General features: G+C 40.1%; 1 protein-coding gene across 1 annotated transcript in view; it reads right to left on the minus strand.

Annotated features, from left to right (window-relative positions):
- Nucleotides 1–5,270: 5,270 nt before the first annotated feature.
- The window catches only part of TRMT2B (tRNA methyltransferase 2 homolog B), a 107,175-nt gene continuing 99,276 nt past the window's right edge, over nt 5,271–13,169 (minus strand). Inside the window, exon 20 of the mRNA XM_057495918.1 lies at nt 5,271–5,599. The gene's annotated coding sequence lies outside the window, so the exon portion shown is untranslated. The remainder of the gene's footprint in view (nt 5,600–13,169) is intronic.

Raw genomic sequence — 13,169 nt, forward strand, 5'->3', positions numbered from 1 at the left:
CCTCCCCCATACTTCCTCCAGGAAATCACGCAAGACTGAGGCACACTCATCTCTAAAACCTGTAGCGACTCTATCTGGGGCATAAAGTCCACTGCCTCAGCCTGCCACTCTTTATGCCCCAGATAGAGTCGCTACAATGTGGGTTGAGGATGCCAACCCACATGATCCGTCCCTTCTCAGAGTTCCTACAGCATTTTGTCAATACTACAGTTGAGCACAAAATTACAAATTAATTCAAGTGTATTAATTTTTATTCCACAACTCTGCTCTGGAAAAGCAGAGACACAACTGTTACACTTTTTTTTAGATGCCCCCATGGCTGCTATAGACCTTTAAGTTTCCTGCCATCTGATCCCCCTCACCCACCAGCTTCTCTCTTTTCAGCCTTAGGACTCTCTGGTGCTTTAGGTCACTAAATCCTCTGGTCTCTTATTTCCTTGTTCCTTTTGCCCTGCTGGGAGAAACTGAGAATTTGCCCTGTTTCTGTCCAGCTCTTTTCTCTTTTAGGCAATCTCTAGCCTCCAGCCCTTTACTCTTCTTAAGACTAGAGACACTGGAAATGTTGCCACTCATGAGTTGTGCTGAGTCCCTGGGAACCCCATCTTCATTAAGAGCACTGACCACCCAAGAACTGGTCATCTGAAGTGACACCCTTAGACTGCCCCCCATATGCTTGGTAGTATTTGGAGTCAACTCTCCTCTTCTTGCAGAACCAAAGTTCTTCAGGAAAGGGAGACCCAAGATTTGACTCTTCACTGCCCCCACCTCCAACCCCCATCTCAACATGAACAGAGATCAGGTCTAAATGCTCCTGGCATCTTTTTCAACGTGCAGAACCCTTCTGAACCATTTAAGGCTTAGGGACAGGTTTGAGCTTCCAAAGCCATCGCAGTCAGAGCTGGCTCAGAGAGTAGTTGGCATCTAGAAGGAAGAGGAAGGAAAGGAGAGAGAGGTACAGCAAATGTCTGCCAGTCCAGTCACAGAGCACTAGTTGATAGGAGGTAATGGGCAAGGCCCAGGATCAGTAGCTAGGATGGAAGAATGGCTTCCTTCTCTAGAATGCTCAGTTTGGACTGTTAGAATCCTTACAAGCTATCTAATGTAAAATCAGTCATATACCCTCTGGGTCCTATCTTTTCGCTGGAAGCTTCCTGAGGACAAAGAAGTTTGCCTGTCTCATTCTGAGCCACACTCACATCTGTATCATCCATAGGTTGAATGTGAACCTGGAGTCAAAACCCAAGTGAGTTCCCTGCGGCCTTCACCCCCAGCATTTTTTTAAAAAAATTTGGTTAAAGTGATTATTTAAATTAGCATTTAAAGGAAAGAAGTGCTGTTGCAAAATGCAGCCTGGAATCTGGGGATGATGGGTGTTGCCAGGCAGTTGGTAAGCTCTACTTACATTGCCTGGTGGAGGGGAAGGATGGGAGAGGGGAAATATACTGAATATTTTTTATTTCTTAGAAAATGGCCATATTGACATATAATTCAAATACAATTCACCCAAAGTGTACCGGTTAAGTGGTTTTAGTATAGAGTTGTGCAGCCATTACCACTACCTAGTTCCAGAACATTTTCATCACCCTAAAAAGAAACACATACCCATTAAGTTTTTACTCCTCATTTCCCCCTCCCCACCCAGAGCCCTAGTCAACCACTACTTTCCATCTCTATGGATTTGTCTGTTCTGGGCATTTTATATAAATGGAATCATATAATATGTGGCCTTTTGTATGTTTGGCTTCTTTCACTTAGCATAATGTTATCAAAATTTATCCACGTTGTAGCATGTATCAGTACTTCATTTCTTGTTATGGTGAATAATATTCCACTGTATGGATATACCACATTTATTTATCCATTCATCAGTTGATGGGCTTAAGGATTTGTGTCTATTCAGAGTTCTCCAGAGAAACAGAGCAAATGTTGTGTGGAGAGCAGGGGAAGATGATATTTTAAGGAATTTGCCCACATAATTCTAGAGACTGGTTTGCAAGACAGGCCAGCAGGCTATAAATTCAGGATAGAATTGATGTTGCAGTCTTGAGTAAAAAGGCTAGAAACTCAAGCAGAATTTCTAAGTGGCAGTCTGAAGGCAGAATATCTTCTTCAGGGGACCTGAGTCTTTGCTCTTAAGGCCTTCAACTGATTGGGTGAGGCCCACCACCTTATGGAGGGTAATCTGGTTTTCTCAACATCTACTGATTTAAATGTTTATCATATCTAAAAACATATCTTCACAACACATCTAGACTGGTGTTTGACCAAACAACTGGGCACCATAGCCTAGTCAAGTTGACATATGACACTAGTCATCATAGTGTTGTTTCCACTTTTTGGCTATCATGAATACTGCAGCTAGGAATATTCATATGCACATTTTTGCATAAATGTTTTCAATTCATTTTAGTATATATCGACAAGGAAAATTCTGCATCATGTGGTAAGTACATATAAATTTTTGAGAGACTTCCAGACTTTTCCAAAGTGGTTGCACCAATTTACATTTCCATCAGCAGTGTGTTTCTCCACATTCTCAACACTTGTTATCTGTCTTCTTCATGAGAGCCATCTAGTGGTTTTTGATTTGCATTTTCCTGATGGATAAACATGGGTAAACTGATTGTGTATATGTATGTGTGTGTGTATGTGTGCACTTGCATGTATGTGGTCATTTGAACACCAATTAGCCACATTCATTCAATTATTTCAATAAACATTTGTAAATATTTGTAATAGTATTGTGCAAGACAAAGATCTCTACTCTCAAGGAGTTCACACAGTATAACAGACATTTGTCCTTTTTGGGAGTGTTGCTGTCCAGCATTTGAACCCCTTTAATTAGGGGAGAGAGCATAGGAATCTTGGTGGGAGACAGGTCCCCCTTGCAGTCAGGGCACAGGCATGTGACTTAGGCTCACTCAATCTAAGGATCCATCCCTTGAACTGGGAGCCAGTGACCCCAACTAGTGGACACCCTTCTCCAATTGAGACAATCATGAAAATGTGCCTTCTTCCAGTGTGGAGAGTATAATTGACCTTTGCCCCAGATACTATGCTCTAAATTTACCCCAATATTTGATGCTTTGTTCTGCAGCCACACTGCTCCCAGTCAATGACTGAGCACAGTAGGGATACTAACTCAGGCCCACTTTTGTGAGACACAGGAATATGTGCCCTGTAATTTTGACAACAGGACTCCACATCAGCCTGGCCAAACTTTATTAGCACTGTACTTCAGTCTACGACTCTTCCTACCTAAACTTCTTCTTTCCTTCTCTCATCCAGAAAGGTCAGCTTTACAATGCAGTCTGACAGCTCTCTCAGTTTCCTCCACTCCTTCCCTATTTTCTCTCATGGCATCTTCTCCAATAAATCTCTTGTATGTCTAATTCCAGCATGGTACTCCTCCTCTGAGGACCTGAGCTAACACACTAATGGTGCTAGTGGTGGCAGTGGCAATAATTGCAGCAGCTGTGATGTTGGCTGTGTAGCCCGAGTCTGGCTCTCCAGCCCAACCTGTGGTTCTGTAAGCTATTCAATATGCAATCAAAACAAACATTTTCTGCTTAAATTAGCCAGTCAATTTCTGTTACTCATAACTGAGAACCTTCTGGATTATACAAGGAAGAAACAAAAACATTCAATTACAATACAGCATGATAAAGATTATGACAGAAGCACAGCCTATGGGAGCACATAGGGGGCACTTAACCCAGTCTTTATATCATTCTCAAGTGAAATAACTGTAATTGCTAGTCAGACCTTGCCACTAATTTTGTAGGCCACCTGAAATTCAAAGGCTCAGTGCATCTTCCCAATTTACCATTCCTTAGGCAGTAGTTCTAGTCACACTCATACAAGAATCACTTGGAGAGGAGGACAACTTGGAGACTCCAGGGCCCCATCCTTTGAGCAATGCAGATGCTCAGAGGATCATATTAAGAAAAACTGTCCTAGGGCGAGCTCTATAGTCTGTTCCTAGAACAATTTTGCCCATCATCATAGTGTGTGCCTCATAAATATTGGCAGCAGATGACCCTTCTGTGGCCTGGCACAGAGTTAAGATAGACTTAAGAACCCTTCCACACACAAGGATGTGTCCCTGAAACCAAGCCTTTGATTGCCTCAGGCTGTCCACAGAAAATATCATCTGTAGTTTGCTCCCTGGTACATTCAGTAAAAATAAACTATCTGCACACCCTTTCATAGCCTTTCTTACTGGGCACTTTACACATTTGTTGGACCTTGAGGTGCTCAACCTTATGGCCAAGGAAAGGAGATTTTCCAGCAATACCAAGAGTAGTAAGGGACTCCCTCTTGACTGCATGATGACTCAATGGATGAGCTGAGTAGAAAGCAACAAGACCATGAATCTTGTGCCATTACCAGATCACCTCCCAAGAACTCCTGCCTGCCCCTCTTACTTGGCTTTACTACTAAAGGTCTTAGCACTAATTGAAAAATATTACTAGTGGGAGAAGTCAGAGCAGCTTGGAAAGCAGAGTAAATTAGGTTTGCAAAGTAAAACCCTGAAAAGAGATATCGGATAAAGATAGGATAATGAGAATACAGCAGGCCAGAGAATGCACAGTCCTGCCTGTGAGGACAGAAATCAGGCTGTGCCAAATCTCTCTGACAGACAACGGTGTAGTGTAGCAAAAAGGAGCTATGCTATGGACTGAAGTAAAAACTGTGGGCTTTATGTCTGGATCTTCTTCTAAATCTCTGTCTGATCTTGACCCTCTGTGGGATCTCTAAGATCCCTTCTAGCTTAACATCCTGTGACATCTATGGAGTTAGAAATAGCTAGGCTTCCTATAATCTTTGATTGCACACATAGTGGATTTGTAACCATCAAGTGACTAAAAAAGTCAATGACCAAAGTGCCTGAGCCAATTTCTCCTAGAGATGTACTCTCATATGTGAAATAGAATATGTAAAGCATGTTTTGTAATATCCAAGGATTGGACGCAACCTAAACATTCACCAATGAAGGAGTACTTAAATAAACTCTAGTGCATCTACAAGAGTTATGGACTACTATGCAGCCATGCAGCCATAAAGAAACTCCTTAGGTATGGATATGAAATAGTATTCTATATATTTAGTGAAAAAAGCAAGGTACAGAATAGCATTTATGGTATGCTACAATTTGTATAGAAATTAAGAGTGTACATATACAAATATGTATAGAATACCTCTGGGAGGATACACAAGAAACTGATTACAGTGACTGACTCCAGGAAAAGGAAATCTACAACTAGAGAGATGGTAGAGAAAATATGTATTCACCTGTACAGAACATAAAGAAAAGAACCTTAACCAAGCATGTCACAAACCCATTTTTTTCAACCATCTCACAGAACCTAAGTGAACAAACTTAGGAAGGGCTTCATTTCTGAAAGCAGAAAGAAGAGTCTGGCAATTTCCTGGTTCAACCTTGTCTCACAAGTATGTCAGTGGCTACCATGGGTCTTCCATTTTTTTTTCCTTCTCTGCCTTCAAGACTTGAAGGTCCGTCCACCTTGACAGTTGTTTCAGGCGGCTGACTGTCAAAGGAAAGTGGAGAGTCTAGAAGCTTCTGTACAGGTAAGGCCTGGAAGAAAAGTAAAGCAGCAACCAGAGTTAGGCAAGTTTGTACCTAAATAGACATCATGGAAAAAGCTGTCACTGCACCCCATGGTACACTGGGGGTCACTGATACCAGGCTACATTGCCCCGATAAGAAACTGAATTTCACTTTCATTATCAGTCCCCTAGAATAACAAAGAGAGTTCATTCTTTTTTTCTGAAATAAATCATAAACAGCATTCATTGAAAGCTAGTGGCAATATGAAAAGTACAAAGTTTAAAAAGATACATAATTTATAGCCAGGAACTAACCATGGTTAATACATTCAGTGGGAAGAGCAAAATGATCCTCTATTTGGGCTTATTTTATGAAGGATAATCATATGTCAAATTAAGTGAAGAATTATGCTTTGAAATACAACTCAGCAAGCAAAAAGCCTAGGAGGGCTTGGTTTTAATATTCTGAATGGGCAAATTTAGCACCTTTTTGTGCAACGTAACTGATTAGTTTTAACTATCATACAATTGAATACACTAAAAGAGTATTTAGTTTAAATAATATTAATACCAACATTGAGTGCTTACTATGTGCCAGGTACTATTGTAAATTACTTATGATTTCATTTAATACTTACAATGCCCCTATGAGATAGAAACTGTGATCACCTCCATCTTATAGATAAGGACATTGAAGCGCAGAAAAATTAAATGGCTAGTCTAATGTAAAACAGCTTAGGTAATAAGGCTGGGATTTGACCCCAGAAAGATAGGCTCAGGTGCCTGGATCCTAGTCATTTATAATAGCAAACAAATTGCAGGGAAAGATTAGGAATAACTTTGACATTTCCAAGGATACTAAACAGAAAGAAGATCTGGATTTGTGATGGTTATATCTGACCTACTTCAACAGTCACCTGACTGGTTTCCTTACCTAGTTGCTACATCCTACGCCTTCCCAACTGGCCAAGCTTCCTGTGATACCTCTATCATGTCACTCCTTTGACCAAAAGCTTCTAAGGAATCCCTTCTGCCTATCTAATAGATCTCAAACTTGAATGTACATCACACACACCTGGGAAGCTTGCTTAAAATACTAATTTCCTAAGCTTCAACCCAGAAAATTTAACTTACTAGATCAGGGTGGGAGGGGGGTGCCAGAGAATTTGTACTGTAAGCAAGCTTTGCAAAACATTGGCCTGTGGGGACAAAGCCCACTTTGTTCTAACATTCAAGGATGTCCATGACCTGGCCCAAGCCTACCAAACTCCCAATATGAATGCTCGATTCCAGAATGACCATTGTCCTCAAACTTTTCCTATAGGAGGCATTTATAACTTCAAGCCTTTGCTTCCCCACTCCAACCCATCTGGAATGACCTCCTGCCTTGTTTCCTCCTGTCCACACACTATACATCCTTCAAGGTCAAGCCTGAGTTTCACATGCTAAAACTTTCCTTAAATTCTCCAGCCCAGAAGGATATCACTCTTCTTCTGAACAATTAAGTCTGTACAGTCTGATCCCAGTCCTTTTGGTACTTAACTGATTTCAAAAGTATATGCCTTGCTACCCCAACTGGACTGATGGCTGCCACGACCCACATGTGGCTATTTAAATTCAAACAAATTAAGATTAAATAAAATTAAAACTCCATTTCCTCAGGCACACTTGCCGCATTTCAAGTGCTCAACAGTCACATGTGTATTGGTCAGCGCAGAGAGAACATTTTGCATCAGAGAAACTTCTAAATGACAGTGCAGTGAGTCCCTGTATGGCTGTCACAGCTGCAGCTACCTTCATGATCTCTCTATAAATATTGCTTACTCGGAAGTAAATATGTATCCTGACCACAACTGGTGATAGATTTTCTTTCTAAACTCTGATTCCCATTTTTAGTAAAATAAGAAGCTCAGAAAATCAGTCTTGACTGTAAACATCATTCAGCATTTTGAATCAAGTCTCAAAACCCTTGCCTTCTCTCAGTTCTCACCCTCCCTGACCTCTCTCTCTGCTGTATTGCCATTATGTAGAGATTTCCCTCTCCTACTTTAAATGTATTCTTTCTTTGCTTCCACGATGCTGTAACAACAAGAATGATCATTGTTAATTTGCTGAGCTCTTACACATGCAGGGACATACCTCAACAACTATATTAGGTAAATACTATTATTCTTGCCATTTTAGAGATTAGGTATATGAAGTTCAAAGAAGTTAACTGATTTGCTCAAGGTCATGGAGGCTAGTAAGTGGTGGTGCTGGGGCTAAAACCCAACTCTCTTTAAAGGCTCTTCTCAAGAGTCATTACTAGATCAAATGCCCCAAATAGGCGGGGCAAACCATCAATTCCAACATCAAAGAATGGAAACAATCCATTCAAGAGTTTCCTCTTCTCTTCCTTCTTTCCCTGCTCTTCTAAAATTCTCTTATCTATCTCACATACCCCGCTGGTAGATTTTCAAGGTCTTAACAGCCCGGGGAATTTAAAGCCAATTACAAAGTGAGAAAAAAGCAACCACAGTAGGTCAGGGAGAGCAGGGTCCATGCACTGCCCTTTGTTTTCAAGAATTCTGTTTTCTCCTAAATACCCTGTAGGTCCTTAACATTAAAACCTGTGTTGTTCAGGACTTTGAGTTTCGATTCAAGCACTCTGCCAAAGGTCTATTTTAATTACAACCAGAGACCATTTACAGCTTTTCTGTTCTCTGTCCTGGGCTTTGTGTCCAGCAGCTGCTCCAGTGCTAGTCAAACATGACAGAGACATGCTGGAGGAGTTCGGCTTTAGGTTGGAACGGTCACCTGCTTACTAGAGTTCACATTACCCTGTCTACTGATACCCTAAAGCAAGTCAAACGCAGTATTCCTGGCCCGGAGACAGAGGGTGAGGATATAGAAAAAAAGCATATAGCAACCTTGCCCCCTGCCATCATGAAAAAGAGATGGTTAACCCTGCTGATCCCCCAAACTCACCAGGCTCCCCTAATGCGTTCTGAGCTACACAAGGCTGAGCTACTGGAGACAGGGAGCTAAGTTAGTGACTATGCATACAGACCTTTTGAAGTTTGGTCTCCATTACTTAGGTTAAAGAATAAGGAATATGGGAAATCTCTGTACATTTCCCTCAGTTTTGTTGTGAACTTTAAACAGCTCTAAAAAATAAAGTCTTAATAAAATAAAAAAGAAGAAAAAATACTGTTTTCTCATCCTAGTCCTTCAACTAACTGGCTGAGTGTGTGCGTGTGTATACAAATATTTAATGAGAACTTTTTTCCTTTTATTATCTACGTATGCACTATAAACGTTATAGGGTTTTTTTGTTCATATATTTTACACAAATGTAATCATAAAATTTTATGGAATTTTCCCTCAACAGTATGGTTTTGATTCATTTTGCTCTAGTTCTATGTTGCTACATGTAATTATAATTCATTTTAACTGCTTTATGGAATTCCATCTGATGAATACACCATAATTTATGTATTCATTCTGGTGACTAAATGGTCACTACCATTCAGAATGATTATCTGGAAGCACTGCAAAAGGCTAGATTAATCAGAGAGAGACAGACTGAATCATACATATTTAGTCATATTTTGTGTCAGGGCTTATTTTATTGTATTCTAAGTATTTGAAAATTGAGACTTCAACTGTATCAGCCAGGGTCCCAGCAGGAAACAGATGGCATTTAGGTTGTTTTTCAGTTTTTACTATCACAACAAAATTCTTCAGTGGACATGTATATATGCATGTGTATGTACCCTTGTGCACACATTGGAGAGTTTCTCTTGATTAAAAATACAAAACTGGAATTACTTGGTCATAGGGTATGTGTAAGTTCAGATTGAGTAGATAATGCCAAATAGTTTTCCAAAGTACTTGTCCCAATTTACACTACCACCGTAGTGGATGAAAGTTCCAGTTGATCCACATCTTCATTAATATGTGGTATTGTCACTCTTTTTTCATTTTAGCCACTCTGATGTGTAAGCAGTGGTACATCATTGTGGTTTTAGTTTAAATTGCTTTGATAACTAGTGAGATGGAGCACATTTCATAGGTGTATCACCTGATATGCTTTTTTAAAGCAGTTATAGACAGGGATAAGAAAGGAGTAAGAGGAAGGACATGGTGGGTAGTGACTAAAGAAAGGATGGGGGTAGGAAGTGGACACTGTAGAAAGGAGAGCCTGAGGGCATTAAATCAAACTTTCTGAGCAGACCAGTTTTTCTGAGGACCAGGCAAATATACACAGATTTGGAAGTCTCTTTAAGTGGAGCAGCTACAGGTGCTATAAAGGTGCTTGTAAAAGCTTATGTAAAACATGTTTGAAGTCTGACCATAAAAAACTCCTGGCAGCAACCTATGTTCAAGCTCTCCTTTCCACAACAGCAGCAGCTCTGGCCACTACTTCCTGGCATCTCACACCAGATTATGTTCCTGACTGGCTTTCAATGCCCTTGTCCCAAAAATGACAGCACTGGCTTTGCAGATTCCAGCTAGAAGGCCATATGCCAATGTTAAAAAGCACAGAATGGTAAATATTCTTCCCCCACAGCTTTACTGAAGTATGACTGACAAAATAAAATTGTATATATTTAATGTGTACAATGTGATGTTTTGATATACATATACATTGTGAAATAATTACTGCAACCAAGCTGATTCCCATATCTATCACCTCATATAGTTACTTTTTTTTTCAGTAAATGTTGTTTTTACCTAGCACCAAAGAGAAGTTTCTCCAGTAGTCAAGCTGCACAGCAACAGGTGCAAGTGAAACTTTCAAGTGTATGTGAATCCCCTGGGGAATCGTTAATCTGATTCAGTAGGTGAATGGTGAAGCCTAAGATTCTGTGAATCTAACAAGCTCCTGGATGCTGCTGATCTGAGGAGCATGCTTTGAGTTTTAGCACATGAGCTATGCTTATAGCCCAGCTCTTCTTTCTTAGCTGTGAAATCTCTGACAAGCTATTAAATCTCTCTGAGACTTCGTTTCATTACCTATAAAAAACATTACCTACTTTATAGGGTTGTTGTGGAGGTTAAGTGAAATAATGCATGGAAAGAGTAAGTAATTAATAAATGCTAGCTTTTGTCAATATTCAGTGAACTGGCACTCCTACACATCTATAATACTCTGAAGACTGCCATTCAGAATGATTATCTGGGAGCACTGCAAAAGGCTAGATTAATCAGAGAGAGACAGACTGAATCATATTTAGTCATATTTTGTGTCAGGCTTATTTTATTGTATTCTAAGTGTTTGAAAATTGAGATTTCAACTGTATCAGCCAGGGTCCCAGCAGGAAACAGATGGCATGCTCAAATTAGCACAGTTAGTGGGAAGCTTAACAAAAGGACTATCTGCAAAGGTGTGAGCAGGGTATAGGAAAACCAAGAGGGATACACAGTGCAGTAACTTAAGGCTGGCCATCCCTATGCCCAAAAGGATGAAGAGAGGGAACAGACACTAGAAAAAAAAAAGTGGCATGGAAAGGGTCCCCTTGAGAGGAACTGTGACCCTTAGTTAACAGACAGCAGCCAGCCTGTGGTGATCCTGCAAGAAAGAAGCCAGGAATAAGCACCCTGACCCCAGTTTCTTCCCTCCCTTTGATGTCTGACCAGGGATCTCCACTGCCCACACCTTACCAGCAGCCACGAAGGGAAGGGAACTCACTGATGTAATCCATATAGATTACTCCTGGGGCACAGACCAGGCTATGAAAGGGTGGAAAGTGGATCTGGAGGGGTAAGCAGAGTTATCTGGCTCACCATCTATGACACTTATATTAAACCAAACTATTATCCAAAAGAGAACATTGTATTCCTCTGGTCAAGCCAAGAAAACAGACTACGGCACTGGACAAAGCTAAATTCAACTAGTTTATCACTAAATGAGGAGTAATAACTTCCAGAGTATCTCCCTCTTGGATGTCCTATAACCATCCAAAATGCAACACAGGTAAAACTGAAATCATCTTCCTCTTCTACCATAACTCAACTTTCCCATTTCCATCAATGGTAGCCTTTGAGATGCCAATCTCTCAGCCTTCCATTTCCTCTCTGCATATTTAAATCTCACCTATCCTTTAAAGTTCTAGCTCAAATACTTCTCCTCCTCCAAGAGGTCTTCTCCCAACTCGTTTAGCCTACACTGACTTCCCTTTTCTCTGAACCCACATGATCAGTAATTAGTCACTACTGTCAGATATTGCTATTTAACTGGTTTGAGTATACATACCAACTAGATACTATACTTCTTGAAGGCAGGAACTATGTATTAACTTTCTTTTTTTCTCTTTGTCAAGTCTAAGTATCTTGAGACTTACTGAATGTAAGTACACAATAAATGACTGAAGAATGGTAACAGGGAAAGAATAGCAGGGGACCAAATAACTAATTGCATTTTTCTATAAGAGTTCAGAAAAGGCCTAATACTTTCAGGACCTGCTTGGCCTTATGTATAAATATACAGGTATGAAGGACTGCACTGCCTCCCATCTATTCACTTGGTATTTTAAAAACATTAGATATATGGAACCACAAAAGACCCTGAATAGCCAAAGCAATCATGACAAGGAAGAGTAAAGCAGGGGGGATCTCGCTTCCCAACTTCAAGCTCTACTACAAAATCACAGCAATCAAGACAATTTGATACTGGCACAAGAACAGACCCATAGAACCAGTGGAAAAGAATAGAGGCTCCAGATATTAACCCAAACATATATGGTCAATTAATATATGATAAAGCAGCCATGGAAATACAATGGGGAAATGACAGCCCCTTCAACAGTTGGTGTTGGCAAAACTGGACAGCTACACGTAAGAGAATGAAACTGGATCATTTTCTAGCCCCATACACAAAACTAAATTAGAAATGGAACAAAAACCTGAATGTAAGTCATAAAACCATAAAACTCTTGGAAGAAAACATAGGCAAAAATCTCTTGGAAACATAATGATAAAGGGCTCAGTCCAACAAGAGGATATAACCATTATAAATATATATACATCCAACACAGGAGCACCAGCATATGGGAAACAAATACTAACAGAACTAAAGGAGGAAATAGAATGCAATGCATTCATTTTAGGATATTTCAAGACACCACTTACTCCAAGGCATAGACCCACTGGACAGAAAATAAGTAAGGACACAGAGGCACTGAACAACACACTAGAACAGATGGACCAAATAGATATATATATAGAACTCTACATCCAAAAGCAACAGGATACACATTCCTCTCAAGTGCACATGGAACATTCTCCAGAATGGACAACATACTAGGCCAAAAAAAAGAGCCTCAGTAAATTCCAAAAGATTGAAATTCTACCAACCAACTTTTCACACCACAAAGGTATAAAACTAGAAATAAATTGTACAAAGAAAACAAAAAGGCTCACAAACACATGGAGGCTTAACAACATACACCTAAATAATCAATGGTTCAATGAACAAATTAAAATAGAGATCAAGCAATATATGGAAACAAATGACAACAACAACACAAAGCCCCAACTTCTGTGGGACTCAGCGAAAGCAGTCTTAAAGAGGAAAGTATATAGCAGTCCACGCATACTCAAAGAAGGAAGAACAA

The sequence above is a fragment of the Manis pentadactyla genome, chromosome X (genome assembly GCF_030020395.1).
Source record: "Manis pentadactyla isolate mManPen7 chromosome X, mManPen7.hap1, whole genome shotgun sequence".
Classification (NCBI taxonomy): Eukaryota; Metazoa; Chordata; class Mammalia; order Pholidota; family Manidae; genus Manis; species Manis pentadactyla.